At 42.5% G+C, this 16,536-nt stretch overlaps 3 pseudogenes; all 3 read left to right on the top strand.

Annotated features, from left to right (window-relative positions):
* The first annotated feature begins 2,440 nt into the window (after nt 1–2,440).
* On the top strand, nt 2,441–3,134 carry LOC132588867 (NADH-ubiquinone oxidoreductase chain 2-like; annotated as a pseudogene).
* A 508-nt stretch (nt 3,135–3,642) lies between these two features.
* LOC132588866 (cytochrome c oxidase subunit 1-like) lies at nt 3,643–9,728 on the top strand (annotated as a pseudogene).
* A 963-nt stretch (nt 9,729–10,691) lies between these two features.
* Nucleotides 10,692–13,749, top strand: LOC132588864 (NADH-ubiquinone oxidoreductase chain 4-like; annotated as a pseudogene).
* Nucleotides 13,750–16,536: the final 2,787 nt, after the last annotated feature.

Genomic DNA, 16,536 nt, shown 5'->3' with positions numbered 1-16,536 from the left:
AGCAATCACTATGGATGCACCCATCTCTGTGGCAAAAGAGCGGAAGACTTCTAGGTAGCGGTGAAATGCCTATTGAGCCTGGTGATAGCTGGTTGCTCACTAAATGAATCTAAGTTCAACTCTAGCCCCACCACCATGAACACACACCACACCCTGCCTCCGCTAGAAGATAGACAATAAAGGAACAGCTCTATTGTTACCGGATACAACCGAAATTAGAGGACAAAACTAAGACCCTCCCACGTAGGCCCTCAAGCAGCCACCAAACAAAATTGCATCAAAGCGACACCACCCTAAATCCCAAACCAAGCCCAAACTCCCTACAACAAATCAAGCCACTTTAAATAAACTTAAAGGAGACACTGTTAAAACTAGTAATAAGACAAACCACCTCTGCTGCACTCCCATATATCATACCGGACCAACCAATGACAGTTAACAGCCTAAAAAAGAACTATAAACCAACTTGAGCCCCCTTACCAAAACCACTGTTACCCCAAGACAGGCGTGCACACCAGATCACTTTAAAACTGCAAAAGGAACTCAGCTAACCCTGCTCCACCTAATTACCAAAAACACTGCCTTTAGCTAACCAAGTATTAAAGGTCACACTTGCCCAGTGAATCTTTTAAACGGCCGTGGTACCCTAACCGTGCAAAGGTAGCGTAATCACTTGTCTCCTAATTAAAGAGTAGTATGAATGGTCACCTGAGAGCAACCCTGTCTCCTACAGCTAATCAATGAAACTGATCTCCTAGTAAAAAAGCTAGCATAACACCACAAGACGAGAAGACCCTATGGAGCTTTAAACACCACTACTAATAATATACCAACCCGTCTATTAGACCAGACCACAAATAATAGTGACACTTTTAAGTTGGGGCGACTACAGAATAAAACACAACTTCCATGATTCAGAATTCATTCTAGACAGACATGTCAAACATACCCACCACAGACCCAGTACACACTGACTACCGAACCAAGTTACGCTAGGGATAACAGCACTATCCCCTTCAAGAGTCCTTATCGCCAAGCGGGGCTTATGACATCGATGTTGGATCAGGGCACCCAAGTGGGGCAGCCCCTACTAAAGGTTCGTTTGTTCAATGACTAACGCCCTACGTGATCTGAGTTCAGACCAGAGCAATCCAGGTCGGTTTCTATCTGTGCCCCTTCTTCTTCAGTACGAAAAGACCAAGAAGAAAGTGCCCATACCACCAGTACGCGCTCTCCCATAACACTGAACACAAAACTAAAGCAAACAGCCCCAAAACGGCCCTAAACCAGGGCCAAGCTGGGGTGGCAGAGCCAGTCCAAACTGCATGAGACCTAAGCCCTCACCCTCAGAAGTTCAAATCTTCTACCCAACCATGCACTCACTAGCAACCTATCTGTTAAACCCTGCCACACTAATAATCCCAATGCTACTAGCCATTGCATTTCTTACCCTATTAGAACACAAACTACTTGGATATGCACAACACCGAAAAGGCCCAAACATTGTTGGCCCCTGCAGCATCATCCAACCAGTAGCAGATGGACTAAAACTCTTTACTAAAGAGCCCTTACATCCAACTTTTTCCTCCCCACTACTATTCATCCTAACCCCCACTCTAGCCCTACTACTCACCCTCACTATATGAGCCCCCATAACTATGCCAAAACCACTAATAGATGTCAACCTTAGCCTACTACTAATTCTAGCTCTCTCCAGTCTGATAGTCTACTCAATTCTATGATCAGGCTGAGCCTCCAACTCAAAATACGCCCTAATCGGGGCCCTATGGGCAATTGCACAGACTATCTCCTACGAAGTAACACTAGGAATCATTCTACTATCAACAGTCATGCTGTCTGGAGGATTTACCATACAAACCATACTAACCACACAAGAACCATTTGACAAGAACCTGCACTTGACAAGAACCTGCACTTGACCACTAACAATAATATAATACATCTCAACAATCGCTGAAACCATCCAAGCCCCATTCAACCTCACCGAGGGTGAGTCAGAATTGGTATCAGGGTTTAATGTAGAATACGCAGCCGGCCCATTTGCACTGTTCTTTCTCGCAGAGTACGCCAATATTCTAATAATAAACACACCATCATGCATTCTATTTATCTCCCCAAACCCCCTACAAACCCCAAGCCTATTCACCCTAAACATCATACTAAAAACAATCCTACTCTTCCTGGGCTTCCTCTGAGCGTGGGCCTCTTACCCACGATACCGATATGACCAGCTAATACACTTCCTGTGAAAAATCTTCCTCCCACTTACCCTAGCTGTATGCCTACTATACATCTCCACTCCAATCTCCTTAGCAGGACTTCCCCCCCTAAACTAACCAAGGAAGTGTGCCCAAACAACTCAAGGACTACTTTGATAGAATACACAACAGAGGTTTAAATCCTCTCACTTCCTAGGCGAATGGGCTACGAACCCGTACTACAAAATCCAAAACTTTGTGTAGTACCAAAATTATACGACCCCTAGTAAAGTCAGCTAAAAAAAGCTTTCAGGCCCATACCCCGACAATGTTGGTACCCACTCCTTCCTATACTAATGAGCCCTCTAATCTGAACAGCCCTAATCACCAGTCTTACAACAAGCACTATCATCATCATAACAAGCCACCACTGACTCCTTGCCTGACTTAGTCTAGAACTTAACACTCTAAGCATCCTACCAATCATTATACACTCAAATCACCCATGAACAACCGAAGCAGCAACAAAATACTTTCTCATCCAAACTACTGCAGCCACATTAATCCTACTCGCAAGCACAATAAACGCCTGACAAACTGGCTGCTGAACCATTATACAATCCTCCTCACACCTTGCCACCACCACCGTCACCGTAGCTATTATAATAAAACTCGCCATCACTCCAGCACACCTATGATAACCAGAAATCCTCCAAGGCACCACCATAACTATAGCACTAATCATCTCAACATGACAAAAAATCACCCCATTAACACTACTATACCTATTAGCCAACCACAAGCACTATACTACTACTAGGCCTCCTATCCACCCTCCTAGGCGGCTGAACTGGACTAAACCAAACCCAGACACGAAAAATTATAGCCTTCTCATCCATCTCCCACATAGGATGACTAATCATAGCCCTATGCCTCAACTCCAGCCTAGCAACACTAACCATAATCACCTACATAGCCATGACAACAACAATATTCCTCTCCATAGCCACATCCTCATCCCAAACACTACTTGACCTAGAAACCTCATGAACCCACTCACCAATCCTCCTAACAACCACAATAATAGCCCTACTGTTTAAATATTTAATTGTTTTATACTTGAAATTGTTTAAATTTTATGTTTGATTAATTGTTGGAAGCCGCCCTGAGCCATTCGTGGGAAGGGCGGGATATAAATCTCAAATAAATAAATAAATAAATAAATACTCTCTCTCGCAGGCCTCCCCCCACTAACCGGATTCATACCAAAACTACTAATCCTAAAAGAAGTAGTAACAATAAAACTACTACTAATCAGCACAATCCTGGCACTTACAAGCCTCCCAAATCTAGCCTTCTACACCTGCATAGCCTACCTAACAACTCTAACAATCCCACCGAACACAACAAACTCAGAGTACAAATGACGATTCAAAACCCCAGTATCACCGCTTATTCCACACTACCTGTGATCCTGATTCGTTGATTCTTTTCAACTAACCACAAAGACATCAGCACCCTATACCTGCTATTCGGTGCATGAGCTGGCATGGTAGGCACCGCCCTAAACCTTTTAATCTGCGCCGAACTAAGCCAGCCCGGCGCACTAATGGGGGACGATCAAATCTAAAATGTTGTTGTAACAGCCCATGCATTTGTTATAATCTTCTTTATAGTAGTACCCATTATAATCGGGGGCTTTGGGAACTGACTTGTCCCATTAATACTAGGCGCCCCTGACATGGCCTTTCCCCGAATAAATAACATAAGCTTTTGACTTCTTCCTCCCTCCCTCCTACTTCTATTGGCCTCTGCAGGAGTAGAAGCTGGTGCAGGCACTGGCTGAACTGTCTACCTCCCTCTTGCCGCTAACTTGGCACACGCAGGCGCATCAGTGGACCTAGTTATCTTCTCCCTACACCTTGCCGGCACGTCATCAATTCTAGGGGCTATTAATTTTATTACCACTTGCATTAATATAAAACCCCGAGCTCTCTCACAATACAATACCCTACTATTTGTCTGGTCAGTTTTAATCACTGCCGTCCTACTACTACTAGCTCTACCCATACTTGCAGCCGGAATCACCATACTTCTAACAGATCAAAACTTAAATACTACCTTCTTTGACCCCGCAGGGGGAGGTGATCCAGTATTATACCAACACCTATTTTGATTCTCTGGTCACCCAGAGGTGTACATTCTTATTCTTCCTGGGTTCGGAATAGTATCACACATTATTATCTACTACGCAGGCAAAAAATAACCCTTCGGCTACATGGGGATAGTTTGAGCCATAGTCTCCATCGGCTTCCTAGGCTTTATTGTCTGGGCCCACCACATATTCACTGTTGGCATACATGTAGACACACGCGCATATTTTACATCAGCTACAATAATTATTGCTATTCCAACTGGCATAAAAGTCTTTAGTTGACTCGCAACCCTCCATGGAGGCATAATTAAATGAGATGCCTCGCTTCTATGGGCCATGGGCTTTATTTTCTTATTTACTGTTGGAGGCCTGACCGGCGTAATTCTTGCTAATTCCTCACTAGACATTGTCCTACACGACACCTATCATATAGTTGCCCACTTCCACTACATACTGTCAATGGGCACTGTCTTTGCAATTATAGGCGGATTCGTCCACTGATTTCCAGTATTCACAGGATTTACGTTACTCCCAACATGAACAAAAGCCCACTTCGGACTTATATTTATCGGAGTCAACTTAACCTTCTTTCCACAACACTTCCTAGGTCTAGCGGGCATACCACGGCGATACTCAGACTATCCCAATGCCTACACCCTATTGTGGTGTATGTCCCTTTAAGAGGGTTGTATATAAGTTAAGTAGGAAGTAGGGAGTGGTCATTGCAGCTGTAGGATATGGTTTTATGTTGTGTGTATTGACTGGCATGGAGATAATAAAACAGACTTGAAGACTGACGTGGAGGCTTATTTCAGAGACATAACAAATTGGCGACGAAGCTGGGATGGCATTTTTGCCTCTGAATCCACCGGTACCTTTTTTGCAAAATCCGGGTGAGCCTACAATTATTTTTACTGCATGGATTCGTATGTTTGACAATTACCTGCTTGCAATTAGTGACACTGCAGTGTCTGAAGAACGTAAGCTTGCATTGCTTATTCACTCCCTAGGAGTAGAAGGACAGCGTATTTTTTATACACTCCCTCTTGTGGATGATAAATATGAGACGGCTCTCACTGCACTGAAGGGGTTTTTTGTGCCCAAGGTTAATGTGGTTGCTAATCGTTATAAATTTCGTCAGCGTGAACAGAAACCGGGGGAGTCAACGTTACAATACATTGCAGTTTTGAGAGACTTAATTGGCCCCTGTGAGTTTGGAGTGTTGGCTGATGAGATTATTAGAGATCAGCTGGTTGAAAAGACAGCTGTACCTCGCATAAGGGAGCGGCTACTTTTGGAACCAGAACTTTCTTTGGATAAAGCTATAACAATAGCAACCCAAACCGAAGCAGCCTTGAATGAAACCAAGATGATAAGTTTGGGCACTGGAGATGGAATAAAAGAGGTGGAATTGTTGCAGAAAGTGGCAAGACAAAGTCAAGACTCTGTAAAAGAACTGAAGGAACAGGCTGGAAAGCCAGCAAACCAGAGACACAGAATGCCAATAAAAACATGTTTCCATTGTGGTTCTATACAACACCTGGCAAATGACCCTAAGTGCCCTGCAAAAGGAGTACAATGTAGTCATTGCAAAAAATTTGGACATTTTTTTAAGACCTGTTATAGCCGTCAGAATAATCATCAGGTGCATGTAATTCAAGTACCTGATGTAAATGTTTTGAACATGAACAGAAATAGAAGTACTTCTGAGGCAAAAAGAATTATGTGTACTGTTAAGATAACTGTTAGTCCCTTGGGGGAGAGTCCTGAAATTGAGTTGATGTTAGATACTGGGTCAGCAGTTTCTATACTATCTGAGGCATTGTATTTACAATATTTTGGGAATGTACCATTAGTGGAACCAAAATTACAACTGGTTTGTTATTTAAAGAACCAAATACCTTTATGTGGTTGCCTATCTGCTGAAGTGAATTGTGGTGCAAGTTGTGCACCTGCAGAATTTTATGTTGTGCCTAATGGTACCCCTATTCTTGGCAGGGATTTGTTTGCCGCATTAAAGCTGATGGTAGTGGATGGCTGTGTTGTGGCCCCACAACTGGAGGCTGAGTATATACAGAGTGGGAATACTTCTGTAAGTGGGGATACCTTGGTACAGGAGATTGGGTGTGCAAAGGGGTTTGTCCATAAAGTAAAAGTAAGGTCTAATGTGATCCCTGTGCAACAGAAGTTACGATGATTGCCATTTGCTGTGAGAGATGCTGTGTCAAAAGAGCTTAAGAAATTGATGGAGAAGGATATTATTGAGGAGGTGGACTTATCAGAATGGGTCTCACCCATAGTGGTGGTAAGAAAGAAAGACGGAAGTATACGTCTTTGTGTAGATCTGAGAGAACCTAATAAGGCTGTGGTGATTGATAGTCATCCACTGCCACATATAGAAGAAGTGTTCTCTGAATTGGCAGGAGCTAAGATGTTTTCCACCTTGGATTTGCAGAGTGCATATCACCAAGTTATGTTGCATAAAGAAAGTAGAGACCTTACAGCATTTATTACACATGATGGGTTGTTTAGATTTAAGCGTGTTCCATATGGATTGGCCTCGGCCCCTGCTGCTTTTCAAAAGATGATGTCTTTAATACTTAAGGGGCAGAATGGGGTGCAGTGCTATTTGGATGATATTATTGTATTTGGAAAGACCCCGGAAGAACATGAGAGAAATTTACAGTCAGTATTAAGGCGTATTAGTTCAGCTGGACTGGAACTTAATATGGAGAAATGTAAACTTAGGCAGGTGGAACTTCCTTTTTTGGGACATAGTGTTTCAGCAGAGGGGTTGAAACCTGATGTAGATCATGTTAAAGCAATTATGCAGGCACCACCTCCAACTGATCTACAAAAGTTGCGTTCTTTTTTGGGGCTGACTTCATGGTATGCAAAATTTATCCCTAATTATGCTTCAGTTACTGAGCCATTGAGAGGACTGTTGCGTGGAAGTACAGCCTTGATATGGTCATCTGCAGCTCAGGCTAGTTTTGAGACTGTAAAAGATTTGATCATTCATAGCCCAGCTTTGGCGTTGTTTGATCCATCTTTGCCTATAATTGTAACAACTGATGCTTCTGAATATGGTCTGGGAGCTGTTTTGACTCAGCTCCATGAAGGCAAGGTAGAAAAGACAGTCGCGTTTGCATCAAGAACATTGACTGAGGCTGAAAGAAAGTATTCTGTGGTCGAAAAGGAGGCTCTTGCATGTGTTTGGGCCACAGAAAAGTGGAGAACTTATCTGTGGGGTCATCAATTTAAATTACGCACTGACCATAGCCCCCTGATAACATTGTTGACATCAAAAGGATTGGGAAGAGCAGGAAATCGAATTGCTAGGTGGTCAGCACAACTGCTTTGTTTTAGTTATGAGATGGAATACAAACCAGGAGCAGAAAATGTAACAGCTGATTGTCGCGGCTTCCCTTGCCATCCTTGGGTGCATTGCCAGAAGAGGATGTAGAAGTAGTTGCACTGCTTTCAGGCATTCCGGTTGCAGTCACACAAGAGAAATTTCAAGCTGCATGTTTGGCATGCCCAGTTCAGCAGAAACTAAGGGGATTTTTGATGAATAAATGGCCTAGTAGGGATAAGGGAATGGAGTTAGAACTGTTGCCTTATTTTAGAGTACGTGATGAACTCTCACTACAAAATGGCTGTATTTTACGAGGTACACATCGGTTGCTTGTCCCAGAAGAATTGCAACCTACATTTGTAGCCCTTGCTCATGATACACATCAAGGAATTGTACGCACAAAACAACGATTGCGTGATTTGTATTGGTGGCCTGGGATGGATTCACAAGTGGAGGCAGCCATTAAGGCTTGTGTCACTTGCCAGTTACATGATAAGACAGCGGTTACACATCCCGCACCATTACAGCCGGTTGCATTCCCACACTCTGCTTGGGAAAAAGTTGCTATTGATATTGTGGGACCTTTTGATACAGCCCCTATTGAATGTCGCTATGCTATTACATTGATAGACTACTTTAGTAAGTGGCCAGAGATAGCATTTACATCACAGGCCACGTCAGCTGCTGTGATTAAGTTTTTGGCGGTAGTTTTCAGTAGGGAAGGGGACCCTAAGGAGTTGATCTCTGATAATGGCACCCAATTTACTTCCGTGGAGTTTGAAACATTCCTTGCGGAGCGGAATATTATACATAGGAGGTCATCAGTGTATTATCCGCAAGCTAATGGAGAGATTGAACGATTTAATAGAAGCTTGAAAGATAGCTTGCAAACAGCTAAACTGGAAGGAAAGGCATGGGTTACCTTTACAACTGATTTTTTACAAGTATACAGGGCAACAAGGCATGCCACAACACAAAGATCCCCAGCAGAATTGTTGCATGGGAGGGAGATGCGTACTAAGTTAAATGTTACTGGGATTCTAAAGGCAAGGACTGATGTTGTGTCAGATTCAGAATTGAGGAAAAGAGTGAATCAGGAGCAAGAAAAATATAGGGCACATAGAGATAGGCGTAGAGGTGCTAAGAATGTTGAGTTTGAGTGTGGCTCTTTTGTTAGAGTATAGAGACCGGGAATCTTACGAAAGGCAGAATGCCGGTTCACCCCACCCCTCGAAGTTATTGAGAGGAGAGGACCACATACTTATAAATTAGCAGATGGGCGAGTATGGAATGCGTCTTATTTTGTACCTGCACATTCTAGTGGAAGGAGTTTTGAATTAGACGACTCTCTTTTGTTACCAGGGATTCAAAATGAGGCTGGTCCTGTTTGTGAGGGGACTAATTCAAGGGATCAGCCGGAACTCTTAGATACATCTCAAGAGACACTAGTACCACAACCATCACCTCAAGAGGCATCGCCAGCTGTAGCAATGGAGAGGACGAGAAGAACAAGACGATCACCTGTTTGGATGAAGGACTATGTTATGAATTGACAAAGGGGGAGATGTGGTGTATGTCCCTTTAAGAGGGTTGTATATAAGTTAAGTAGGGAGTGGTCATTGCAGCTGTAGGATATGGTTTTATGTTGTGTGTATTGACTGGCATGGAGATAATAAAACAGACTTGAAGACTGACGTGGAGGCTTATTTCAGAGACATAACACCTATGAAACACTATCTCCTCAATTGGCTCCCTAATCTCTATAGCCGGGGCTATTGTTATAACATTTATTATCTGAGAAGCCTTCGCCACTAAACGCACCCCCTTAATAACAGGTCCAATACATACAAACTCAGAATGGCTTCATGGTTGCCCACCCCCATATCACACCCATGAAGAACCCATACTCATCTACACCCCAACAAGAGATGAGGGACTTGCCCCTCCTCCTAGTAACACTACACCTACATGCTTATCTCTTTGGGACCCTAGTTAAACAAACACATAGCACTGTCAGCACTAAATTATAGGTAAAATCTTTTGAGTCCCCATGGCACACCAGGCCCAACTAGGGTTTCAAGATGCAACTTCCCCAGTTATAGAAAAACTCTTATACCTCCACGACCACGCCATAATAGTTGTCTTCCTAATCAGCGCATTTATTCTATACATCATTACCTTGATAATTACTACCACCTTAACCCACACCGAAACAATAGACACCCAACTAGTAGAAACAGTATGAACAATCTTACCAGCCATTATCCTAGTACTAATCGCCCTACCATTATTACGTATCTTATATCTCATAGATGAAGTCAACAACCCCCACCTAACAATCAAAGCCGTTGGTCACCAATGATACTGAAGCGACAAGTACACAGACTACGAACATTTAATATTCGACGCCTACATAATGGCCATGCAAGACCTCCTTCCAGGAATACTACGAGTTTCGAAGTAGACCACCACATAGTAGTACCCACTAACTCCCCAACAAGCATACTAATCTCAGCAGAAGACATGCTGCACTCTTGAGCCCTCCCATCACTAGGCATCAAAACTGATGCCGTCCCAGGCTGTCTTAACAAACAACCTTTACAGCCACACGCCCAGGCCTATTTTACGGCCAGTGTTCAGAAATTTGCGGCTCTAATCACAGCTTTATACCAATCGTAGTAGAAACCTCAACTACCAATGATTTTGAAAACTGATCACTAATGATACTCCAAACATCCTTAAGCAGCTCCTTGAGCACTGGCCTTTTAAGCCGTGGCAGGGGGGACAACCAATCCCATTAAGGCATGCCACAACTCAACCCAGCCCCTTGATTCTTCACCTTCACACTAGTCTGACTGATCCTTCTCCTACTACTAAAGCCAATCCTAACTAATCTAAAAAGCACCTCTCAACCACAGCCCCACACCATGGAACAAGCACCCACCCCTTGAACCTGAACATGACATTAGACTTATTTAACCAATTTACAAGCCCACAAACACTAGGAATCCCTCTAATCCTACTAGCCCTTCTTCTGCCTACTCTACTAGTCTCGACACAAACTCGCATTGTCCAAAATCGCACATCTACCATCCAAGGACAACTCATACTTCTGTTCATTAAACAACTACTAACCCCTCTCAATAAAACCGGCCACCCATGGGCACTCCCCCTTCTAACATCAATACTTCTTCTCTCCACAATAAATCTACCATACACCTTCACCCCCACCACACAACTTTCAATAAACATAGCCCTAGCAACACCCCTATGACTCACAACTGTGCTAACAGGGCTACGTACCCAACCAACCACGGCACTTGCCCACATACTACCAACAGGCACCCCTCCACTGTTAATCCCCCGCCTAATCCTTATCGAAACTGTCAGCCTTTTTATTCGCCCTCTTGCCCTAGGAGTACGATTTACAGCCAATCTCACAGCTGGACATCTGCTTATTATACTAATTTCCTTAGCTACTACAACACTACTGCCCCAGTACCCTCAGTTGGGCTACTTACATTGATGCTACTTTTACTCCTAACCCTACTAGAAATTGCTGTAGCGATAATTCAAGCCTAAGTCTTCGTACTGCTACTAAGCCTATACTTACAAGAAAACACCTAATGACCTACCAAGCCCACAGCTTTCACATAGTAGACCCAAGCCCTTGGCACTTTACAGGCCGCCCTCCTAATAACATCTGGCCTAGCAATATGATTTCACTACAACACCCCAACTCTTATAAACCTGGGCCTATTAACAATACTTTTTACAACGTATCAGTGATGACGCGATATCGTCCGAAAAAGCACATTCCAAGGACACCACATGAAAATAGTACAAACCGGCCTACGCTATGGAATAGCCCTATTCATCACCTCTGAAGTATTCTTTTTTCTTGGCTTCTTCTGAGCCTTCTACCATTCAAGCCTGGCCCCTGCTCCAGAACTAGGCGGCCTCTGACCTCCGACTGGCATTACACCATTGAACCCATTCGAAGTCCCACTACTAAACACTGCAGTACTTCTGGCGTCAGGTGTAACTGTTACCTGGGCACACCACTCTATCATGGAAGACAAATGCCAAGAAGCAACCCTAGCCTTGACCCTAACAATCCTTCTCGGCAGCTATTTCACCCTACTTCAAGCAATAGAGTACTTTGAAGCCCCCTTCACTATCACTGACACAACATATGGCTCAACATTTTTCGTAGCAACAGGATTTCACGGACTGCACGTTATTATTGGCACCACTTTCCTAACCATTTCTCTATTACAACAAATCAACTATCATTTTACAACCTGCCACCACTTTGGCTTTGAAGCAGCCGTATGATATTTACACTTTGTCGACGTAGTATGGCTATTCCTCTATATCTCAATCTATTGATGAAGCTCCTACCCCCTTAGTACAACATAATACAAAGGACTTCCGCTCATTTAATCCTAGACAAACCTAGGAGGGGGTAAATGAAACGCCCTACTTATTACCCTCACCTTACTATTGACAGCCATCTTAATCATCATTAGCTTTTGACTCCCTCAAACATACCCAGACACAGAGAAACTCTCCCCATATGAATGCGGATTTGACCCCCTTGGTACTGCCCGCCTGCCCTTTTCCATTTGCTTTTTCCTAGTAGCAATCCTGTTCCTCTTATTCGACCTAGAAATTGCTCTACTCTTCCCAACCCCTTGAGCTATCAACTCTACAACCCCACCACAAACACTACTATGAACAACCTTACTCATCACACTACTAACCCTCGGACTTATTTATGAATGACTCCAAGGGGGCCTAGAATGAGCAGAATACGGCCACTAGTTTAACAAAAACGATTAATTTCAACTTAAATTCTGCGCACCGCAGAGTTGCCAACATGACAATCACCCACTTTACCCCTATTCTAACATTTATACTATGCACAGCAGGCCTTGCACTATGTCGAAAACATCTTATCTCTGCCCTATTGTGCATTGAAGGAATAATACTTGCCCTATTTACTTCTCTCGCCACCATCTCCCAAACACTAAACCACACAACTAAGCCGCTTCAATAATACTCCAACCATACTTCTCCTACCAACCAAACACATATTCACCACCACCTACTCAATAATTATCACCCTATTAATATTAAAATGATTCACTCCGCCGCTTAACCTCAAACCCTATACATTAAACACATGACTCATACTAGACCTCATCACAACCCCCCTGTCCATTCTATCATCCTGACTTCTTCCACTTATAATTCTTGCCAACCAAAACCTCACAGCCTCCAAGCCGAACGGTCGAAAACGAATATTCCTTACAACATGTGCCATACTACAAACCACACTACTACTCACATTTACTACAACAGACCTTATTATATTTTATATACTATTCGAAGCAACTCTTGTTCCAACCCTAATTTTAATTACTCGATGAGGGGCCTAAACTGAATGCCTAAATGCCGGAACATACTTTGTCTTCTACACTCTAACAGGATCCCTTCCACTACTAGTTACCCTACTCTATTTCCACTCAAACAACAACCACGCACTGATCCCCCTCCTCACCCTACACCACACCACCCCTCCCCCAACAAGTCTTATATGACTTGCATGCATAATAGCCTTCCTAGTCAAAATGCCCCTATATGGCTTACATTTATGACTTCCTAAAGCCCATGTAGAGGCCCCCATTGCTGGATCAATAGTCCTCGCAGCAATTCTATTACGCCTAACCCTAACCCTAACCCTCACACCAACAACCCAAACCATACGCTACCCATTTATCGTCCTAGCCCTATGAGGAATAGTCATAACCAGCCTAATCTGCCTACGACAAACAGACTTAAAATCCATTATTGCATACTCCTCTGTAAGCCATATAGGCCTAGTCACTTCTGCCTCCCTTGTTCAAACCCCATGGAACATCCACGACACAATACTACTAATAATTGCCCATGGCCTTACATCCTCTATACTATTCTGCCTAGCCAACACAAATTACAAACTGGCTCTCTAGTGATTGTTTTGAAAGTAGAAAATATGTGTGTGAGCATACATGAGTATACGTTTCTGCTTTAATTTGTCTTATGATCTACGTTTATAATACTGTTTTTTCTTGTTAACCCTCTTGGTAGCCCTTATTGAGCAAAAAGCAGTATATAAATCTGTAAATATTATATAAAATTGAGCTAGTAACAATCTTTTTTTATGGCACACAACCCATTTTTAACATCTATCAATGTGAACACTGGCATGTGTGTATGTGTGTGGGTTTGAAATACTTTCTTTTATCCTCTGACAAAGTTAACAAGCCTTACACTATAGGAATTTGTGGAGATCTGTAAAACTTCGGTGTCAAATAAGTGACTTCTCTATTTTTGCTTCACAGTCCCAGAGAGCTGGTTTCACAAGATTCATGGACTTGACCTGTTCTCTCAGCGTCGTTTGTTGCTTAAAGCTATGGAGTTATAAAACTGCTGTACAAAATGTGTTGACTCGGCTCCCTTGGACCTGTGGTTACAAACAGTGATTAAACTATTTGACCCCAAAGTCTGAAGTATCTTCTTAGCTTTTTTCTCAACTGAAAAAGCATCCATTCTCTGTGGTATCTATAGACAAATGAAAACCTTGAAGATGATATATTTTTTTAATTGAGAAGATCCTTTTAACAAATTGCTTACACTTAAGGAAAATTCTGACACACAAAACAAAAACATTTGCCTATAGTGATATAATTTTAACTTGGTTTATGAGTTATGGCTCTTCATGGCTAAAGATGTGAAGCAATGAAGATAATTAACTGTATGAAACAGAAGGAGTGAATGCAATCCCTACAGCTATGAAGATATGAACCATGTAATAGCATCTTTGTTCTCCAGTTTTAGCGGGGGGCGGGGGGGGGGGGAGAAAAATAACACTCAGATCCTTGAGTTTTAGAGATTAAAACTTTCATATTTTTTTGAAGAAGTGGTTGGCCTTTGCAATCAGGATTACTTAGAAATGATTTGTTTTCAGTAACGTGCTCATTCTTTCAAATTATTTTAATTTAAAAAGTATCCTATTCTTTATCCTCCCACACATTTTTTCAAACTATATTAACGTTCCCATTGTGTGATGACATAAATGCTGCCCAGAGTCATGACAGAGGTTGAATCCAGGCTGAATTCAAACAACCTGAATCAACTTTAATTTCTTCATGACGTAAATAAGCCTCAAGTCCTCATGGTCACATGTTCCTTCCCTTTTGGGGTGGAGTGGATTGCATGTGTATTCACAGCTGTATATTTGTGTGTGTGTATGGAAGTTGTTGACCTATTCCCAATTCATTGTAATGTCATAATTCATTGTGGCAAATGTTAACAAATGGAGGGTTTGTTTCTTTCTCAGGCACTGGAATTCTGAATTTCAGTATAATCGTAGTTTAGAATCTCCATTGCTGGTAACAAAACTAACCTCAGTTTGCTGGGACACCCAAATATGGACATCACAACAACTGGAAGTTAGATTGAATATTTTCTAAACCAGGATTTCTTCAGTTCTGGCTCATAACCAGGAACTTGGGAGGATAGAGTGAAGTCACCTGAACAAGTTTATGACTGAAAACTGAGTAACTAATTCACTGGAGGAGAATTACTAATGTATGATTGTTAGTGTTAACAATTGCTTTGTTGGAGTAACCTTGGCTTTTAATTACCATAAAAATAAGGAATAATTAGATTAACTGATGAGGCAGTTGACAGCTCTGGAACCATTAGGGGTTGTTGTTATTATTGGGCAGAGAAGTCAGATCATTCTAGAACTTGAAATGAAAGGGGCAGGAAAGGAAGCAGTGAGGAATTTCATTCTTCAGATACTGACAGACATTGCAACAGCTTTTGAAAACTTCCTGATTGTCCTTCTAGAGCAGTGGTGGCCAAACTTGCTTAACACAAGAGCCACATACAATAAATGTAAGATGTCTGAGAGCCACAAGACATGAATCTCAGAGTTTGAGAGCCAGAGGAAGGAAGGAAAATAGATGAGGGGAGGGAGGGAGGGAGGGAGAAGAAAGAAAGCAACTTTAACTTTAAATGCATTCTCCAAGCTGTTGGCCAGCTTAGCTTGTAGAAGTGATTTAAAGAGAGAAATGCCTTCTCCAAGCCAGCCAGCAAGGCAGTGGGGGCTTCAAGAGTCACACAATATGTGTGAAAGAGCCACATGTGGCTCCCGAGTCACAGTTTGGCCACCGCTGTTCTAGAGCACCACCCCCGTGGTATGTAACATTAGAAAAAAATTGTAACCCAAAGTTACAAAATGGAACAGAGTGCAACACTGTGTGCTATTAAAAAAAGAAAAGAAAAAAGACTGCAATGGGGAAATTAAAGAGTATTCAAGTAGGAGTTCATCTTCACCAGAAAAGAGAATGAGAGGAATCAATGGCATATCTTTAAAAAGTGAGAGAAAGATGAAGTCCACTTTCTCACAACGTTCACTAAACAAAAGTGTGTCACTTGATAATTCAGCATTCCAGGAATCAATTGTTAAACAAAGTTATATGGCAGATGTTATTGGATCTCAAGAAGCCATTCTGGTTTTACAGAGCAATAGTCCTCAATCTATTAAATATGCATTTGGGAAATTGGAAGGCTGGGAGTTAGTTGTGCATAGTCCAGCTTAACAGGCCATTATGACTGTCCTTATAGTGGAAGAATAGGCTCGTGTCTGTGCTAGGATTGCCCTCTCAAGATTGAGAAATTCCTGGAGATTCAGGAACAAACCCTGGGGAATGTGGAGTCTGAGGAATGGTAGGGAAAGAAGCTCAGCA

The sequence above is a fragment of the Heteronotia binoei genome, chromosome 21, assembly GCF_032191835.1.
Source record: "Heteronotia binoei isolate CCM8104 ecotype False Entrance Well chromosome 21, APGP_CSIRO_Hbin_v1, whole genome shotgun sequence".
NCBI classification, from domain to species: Eukaryota; Metazoa; Chordata; class Lepidosauria; order Squamata; family Gekkonidae; genus Heteronotia; species Heteronotia binoei.
Note: the sequence above shows the minus strand (reverse complement) of the source record. Positions and strands in the feature narration are given on the sequence as shown.